The sequence below is a fragment of the Tympanuchus pallidicinctus genome, unplaced genomic scaffold (assembly GCF_026119805.1).
Source record: "Tympanuchus pallidicinctus isolate F22 unplaced genomic scaffold, pur_lepc_1.0 scaffold6, whole genome shotgun sequence".
Classification (NCBI taxonomy): Eukaryota; Metazoa; Chordata; class Aves; order Galliformes; family Phasianidae; genus Tympanuchus; species Tympanuchus pallidicinctus.
The window spans coordinates 36,897,851-36,905,227 of NW_026294780.1; positions in this window are offsets into that span (position 1 = coordinate 36,897,851).

A 7,377-nucleotide genomic window follows, 5' to 3' on the forward strand; every position below is an offset into this window, starting at 1 on the left:
TTGATGTCAAGATGTAAGGAGTCTTTGCATAGGCATAACCTTGAGAGGTGTCCCTGCTCAAGGGGAGATCCTGTCATGCAGCCAGATGCTGTGCAGGAGCGCTCAATGGGCTCTTGGGATGATTGATTCATAGTCATAGGTTGCTTTTTAGGCATATGCTTAATTGTTTCTCAGCTGTTGAAACAGATGTCTGCTATCAGATTTTTCCACCTCTAATATGAGACAGATCTGTGGTCATCACCAGTATCGTTGCTCATTGTCTTCCAGAGTAAGGCCTGTGTGCATTGGTAAGCCAAATGAAAGAGTTCAGGGAAGAAGGGACAGGGAGCTGTTAGATGCTGTACAAGAACTTATTTTGTCTCAAAGATTGCTGTGGAGTGCCAGGATAACTGGAGGTGTCCATGCCTACACATGGGTGTCAGAAACAAGGAAGATAAGGCAACTGTCTTAATGCTTATCACCTTCCAAGCTACTTAGTAGATGCTGTGGCTTGGCCTTGTGTGGAGGCCCCAGTTTCTCTGAAGTGGATAAGCCTGCACTGGACAGTTGCACTTGTGTTGGGCATTCTGTTACTATGCGCAACCCAAGGAGAATATACATATACAGACTCTGCAGAAACTTTGTGTGTGCTTTTCCCTTGTGTTTTCCTTCTGCCTGTGATCACCCAAGACAGGGAATCTTTACCTCCTCACTCCCCTTGCCAACCAGTCATGAAACACTGTGACTCTGAGGTGGTAACTATTTCTGTATTCCTATAACAATCCCATGCTTTTGTTTTCTTTATTTTTGTTATTGCTTTCTTCATAGAATCATAGAATCACAAGGTTGGAAATGACCTATAAGATCATCCAGTCCAACCGTCTCCTCATCACCATTGCTACCACAAGCACTAAACCATATCATGCAGCTCCTCATCCAGATGCCTCTTGAACACTGCCAGGGACGGCAACTCCACCACCTCCCTGGGCAGCCATTCCAGTGCCTGACCACTCTCTGAGAGAAGAAGTTCTTCCTTATGTCTAATCTAAACCTCCTCTGACACAACTTGCAGCCATTGCCCTGTGTCCTGTTTGCTGCATGGGAGAAGAGGCCAAATCCCTCTTCACCACAACCTCCCTTCAGGAAGTTGTAGAGTGCAATGAGGTCTCCCCTGAGCCTCCTCTTCTCCAGACTGAACAATCCCAGCTCCCTCAGCTGCTCCTCATAAGGTTTGTGCTCCAGACCCCTCACCAGTTTCGTTGCCCTTCTCTGGACACGCTCCAGGACCTCAACGTCTTTCCTGTAGTGAGGAGCCCAAAACTGAACACAGTACTCAAGGTGTGGCCTCACCTGTGCTAAGTAGAGGGGGATGATCACTTCTCTGCTCCTGCTGGCTCAACTGTTTCTAATGCAGGCCAGGATGCCATTGGCCCTCTTGGCCACCTGTGCACACTGTCGGCTCATGTTCAGCCGAGCATCAACCAACACCAACAGGTCCTTCTCTTCTTCAGACTCATCAAGCCACTCACCCCCAAGCCTATAACTCTGCATGGGGTTGTTGTGCCCAAAGTGCAGAACTCGACACTTGGCCTTGTTAAACCTCATCCCATTCACCTCAGCCCAGCAGTTCAGCCTGTCTAAATCCCTCTGAAGGGCCGCCCTACCCTCAGGCAGATCGACACCACCTCCCAGCTTGGTGTCATCTGCAAACTTGCTGAGGGTGCACTCAATGCCCTCATCTAAGTCATCAATAAAGATATTAAACAAGATGGGCCCCAGTACCAACCCCTGAGGGACACCACTTGAAACGGGTCTCCAGCTGTACTTCACTCCATTCACCACCACCCTCTGGGCACGGCCCTGTAGCCAGTTCCTGACCCAAAGAAGTGTATATCTGTTGTGGTCAGCAGGGAGAGGGAGGTGATTGTCCCTCTACTCGGCTCTTGTGAGGCCCCATCTGGAGTACTGTGTCCAGGTGTGGAGCCCTCAGGACAAGAAAGACATAGAGATCTTGGAAAGGGTCCAGAGGAGGGCGACTAAGATGATCAGGGGGCTGGAGCACCTCCCCTATGAGGACAGGCTGAGGGAGTTGGGCTTGTTCAGCCTGGAGAAGAGAAGGCTGCGGGGTGACCTCATTGCAGCCTATCAATACCTGAAGGGAACCTACACCCAGGAGGGGAGTAAACTCTTCAGAAGGGCTGACAACAGCAGGACTAGGGGAAATGGATCCAAGTTGAAGGAGGAAAGATTTAGGTTGGATGTTAGGGGGAAGTTCTTCACAAGGAGAGTAGTTAGGCCCTGGAACGGGCTGCCCAGGGAGGTTGTGGATGCCCCATCCTTGGACGTGTTCAAGGCCAGGTTGGACGGGGTCCTGGGCAACCTGATCTGAATGTGTATGTTTGGTGGCCCTGCTAGGCAGGGGAGTTGGAACTACATGATCCTTGAGGTCCCTTCCAACCCGAGTGATTCTGTGATTCTGTGATCTGTGATTCTGTGATTCTGTTCAGACCACGGGCAGCCAGTTTCCCCAGAAGAAGCCTGTGAGGGACCGTGTCAAAGGCTTTGCTGAAGTCTAGGAAGACTACATCAACAGCCCTTCCCTCATCTATCAGACTAGTCACCCAGTCATAGAAAGAGATGAGGTTGGTCAAGCACGACCTGCCTTTCACAAACCTGTGCTGACTGGGTCTGATCCCCTGGACACTGCGTACATGCTGTGCAATCTCATCCAAGACGATTTGCTCCATAACCTTCCCTGGTACTGAGGTCAGGCTGACAGGCCTATAGTTCCCCAGATCCTCCTTACGGCCCTGCTTGAAGATGGGAGTCACATCAGCAAGCCTCCAATCCTCTGGGACCTCACCAGTTAACCAGGATCATTGATAGATGGCCGAGAGGGGCTTGGCAATCACCCCCGCCAGCTCCCTCAGCACCCAAGAGTGCAGCCCATATGGTCCCATGGACTTGTGACAGTCCAGACAGAGGAGGAGCTCTCTGACTGTCTCCATCAGAATTGCTGGGGGCATATTCTGAGCAGTGTCCCAGACTCCCAGATCAGGGCATAAAAAGCCCAGAGGATAACTGATCTGGCTGTTAAAAGCAGATGAAGCAGATGTAAAGAAGGCATTGAGGATCTCAGCCCTCTCCTTGTCCTCAGTGACCAAGCCACCCACCTCCCATACCCAGGCCTACCTATCCAAAACTTTTATAATAAACTGATTGGAAAAATATTTGACTCCTTTCTGAGTCTTAATCTCACATCAAGTATACATATGTCACAAATCATCTCACCACTGAGAACTGGAGTAAGACAGGAGCACAATGGCACACCCTGCTAACCAATGATATAGCATGCAGGAACTTCAAAAAGCTGTAGCAGAGGAGGTTCAGATTTGATGTTAGGAAAAAATTATTTACTGTGAGAGCTGTCAAATACTGGAACTGGCTTCCTAAAGAGACGATTGATGATCCATGCCTGACAGCGTTCAAGAGCCGTTCAGAAAACACCTTTAATAATATACTTTAACTTTTGGTTTGACCTGAAGTGGTCAGGCACTTGGACTAGATTATGTCCAAAAGCCTTCCAACAGAACTATTCCACTTTACTCTATGATAACACAGCTATACCTTCTAACCTGAGGTGACCAAGGCCAAATGCATTAAACACTATTAACATCCACATAATTGCTTACTGTGTTTTTGCATCTTTGGGAAATTATTTCATTAATTTTCCCTCTTCACTGGACAGATCTTTGATGAATGATACATAAGACTACAGTATAATTTTTCTTTAATCTTTGTTGGAGAGAAGCTATGTACATTTAATCGCAGTGTAGCTTACCTTTACTAGACTGAAGCAGTATGCCTCTAGTCTTGCTGAGTTTGAACATATATAATTCCTTTATGAATTTTTAAAAGATGCAGATCATCAGCATTAGTATCATCTTCACATTTAACTGAAATCTATGTGCTTTCATGTTTAGACTGTTTTCGGTATCACATTTATTACTTATGTATGTGAACAGGTTAGTTATTTAGCACATACTTTTTAATGTCCTTATGTGTTGTCTGGCTGACTAAATAGAGGTCACTTTTTACCTATTTATCATATAAAATGTTGGATTTTTGAGATTACACATTCCAAATTTTATTTTTATTTTGTTTCTGATACTTCCAAAATTATTAGAGAATTTTCTATTCATAAAATATGTGTGCTAATTCTCTCTGATATTTTTATAGTAATGAAGTCAAGTAATGTAACACTGAATACATTTCAAAGATGAAGTGAAATATCCTAGAGTATTATCTGTTTTATGATGATTAGTCCTTACTTATCTTTTTACACTGCCGTAAGTCACATACAGTTTATCTCTTTGGCTTGAAAAGATCAAGGTTAGAGCAATGAGAAGGACAGTGACAAAATCAATATGCTGTAATTTGTCCAGTGCTACTTGAATGTTGTCCTATGAAGCTTCCAAAGACATAAGCGAGCAAATAAATAAATAAATAAAACTTACTTAGAAGGAAATTGAACCTCGTCAGAGCAAATTCCAGATTTTTTTTTTCCATATTTGTAATACCATTTTTTTCTAAGAAAAAGTTTTATTGCTACTTTTCCTAGTAACCAAATGAAGAAAAATACAATAAGATGAAATAAAATAATTAATATAATTAAATGAAATAAAAATTAAAATAAATCAAGTTAAAAACTTTAGAAAGTCTCCAAAGACAGAAATCCATACACTAAATATATATTCATATACATGTCTAAGTATTTTGCTAGTTGTTTACCTCATCACTTTTGCCAAAAAAGAAACAAAATCTTTAGAAGCTTATCCAGACTAATTGATTAATCATCCAGCCTATGAGTTTGAGTTGGTTACCTGAAACCCAGAAACATCCCATGACATTTAAAATGGCTCAGTATTTATTCATTATGATTGGCATGCACTGGTTGGTCCAGAAGATACAGCTCAGTTATGTATTCAGGGTTATCTTTGTCAGGATATTTATTTATTTTTTTTAAATGTGTCGTAGAATTTCAGGTAATACTACCTATAAAGTTATATCTGTATAGGCAGGAGAATTGAAAATTGTCAGTGCTGAATATTTCCCCTAAGTTTCTATGCTGCAACCTGAAGGTTGCAAACCCTTTTATATTATTTATGTTTCATATTAATTTAGATCATATTTATATTTTTAACATTTTTTTATTTTTTTAATTTTATTTTTAATATTATTTTTTAACACAAATATTATAGATAATCCTAGAAATGCAGTAAGGCATCTTATTACTTAACACAGATTAGACTGTTGGCTTGAGTAGAATTACATTCCTCTTCTTTCCAAAAATAATTGGAACAATGAAATTTTAGATTTCTGTAGAGAAATAGAAATAATGAAATATATCTGCTATATGAGAGTTGCTCCAAAAGCAATACCTCCTATTTTATTATGTTGGCACACAACATCAGAGGCAGAAGTTGGTGAAATGTCAGTAGAAACAGAGGTTTCCAGCTTTCTCTAACAGAGAAAGTCTGATAAAATGGCATCCAAAATGAAAGAGCATATGAAGAAAAGGTGCATCATCAAATTCCTCCATAAAGAAAAAAATCCATCCACTGACATTCACTGATGCTTGCTGAACATTTATGGAGACCAAACACTGGATGTGAACACAGTGAGGTAGTGGGTTGTGCATTTCAGTAGTAGTGACAGCAACGTGAAAGAAAAGCCATGTTACAGATGTCACATCATGAAACGACCAGCGCCTCGATCAGCTCATATGTGTGAATTGTTGGTTTACGACCAGGGAACTCTGTACAGAGCTGAATATTGGCTTCAGTGCATCGGCAGCAACAGTAGCAGCATTGGAATATTGCTATGTTTGTGCCTGGTGGATATCATGAATGTTCACACAGAAACAGAAAGCACACCGTATGCAAGTTTGTCAGGACCTATTAAACAAATATGAGTCTGAAGGTGATGGTTTCCCCAGTCACATTATTACTGTTGATGAGATGTGGCATCTCCACTGCAAGTCAAAGACACAATGGCAGTCCATGGAGTAGTAATATGTAAATGTACTACTGAAGAGAAAGTTCGAGATGCTGCTCATAGTGGGTAAAGTGAGATAGAAAAGGGTGATTTCTCTGGATTCTCTTGAATCTGTGCAAGTCATTAACTGTGACTACTTCAACACAATGCTGACTAAGCTGAAGGCTCAAATTTCCAGAGTGAGGTCAGAGAAGAAGACAACATTTCTCTTGCAACATGATACTACCATGCCCCATACCAGTTTGAACGTCATGGAGAACGTTGTCAGTCTTGGCTGGACTGTTTCATTATATCCAGAATTGATGCCTTCTGACTTCTGTCTCTTCAGGTTAATAAAAGATAGGCGGTGTAAGAAATGTTTTCCTAGAAACGGCACCATCATTGCAGCTGTCAAGCAGTGGTTCACCTCTTCTGGTGCAGATTTTCATGAGCCCATGCTCAGGCATGAAGGCTCTTGTTCACTTCTGGCAAATAAAAAATAGCTAATGAACTATGACTGTGTTGAAAAATAGTGTTTTGTAGCTGTGAGTTTGCTCTAGTACTTTACATGGATATTTTATTTGTATGTGTGTGTGTATATATACATACAGTAGTTTCTATATATATACCTTGAAACTACTGGATATCTGGATCATTTGGAAATATATGGTCCCAAGAATGCACACTGCATACTACATGATGGAGAAGACCTTTCGAATTAGAATATTTTTTAAATGCACACATATATTTGATAGTAGGACATTTTTTATTTCCTTCCCAAGAGAAAATTCACATCTTAGCCCAATCACTTTACATTTATCAAGTCAGATGATTTTTGCACAGTAGCTTAGTTCCATGTTAGCCTTATAGTTGAAAAATAAACCCTAGGGACAGCATACCTATCACTTGATTTTGTGTCCTACTGTGAAAATACTAATGACTACATAATTGAGGTGACATTGGCAAAAAGCCCATGCAATTTTTTCTTAAGACAGTCCTCTGATCCACAAGAGATTGTTCCAAGACTTTGTAATAAGTCAAAAAGAATGTTGGTAGAATTTTTTTTTTTCTTTTAGTAAAGAAAATAATATAATACTATTTCTAGAACAGAATACTGTCCAGACCTAATCTGTAACCAAATATTTAACTATTTAAAATATAATTAATTTAAATCCCTAAATTCTTGTTTTATTAAACTTGCCTGCAGCACAGAAATAACACAAAAGCTGAAATGAATGACAGGAAACTGGGAACTATTACTGCAATGCCTCAGGTGGATGCTAGACATACTGAAAGGTAAGTAGGCTCTTGTGATTATGTTAGATGTTAAAGCTATGAATATTTACTTGTTGCTTTGACTGA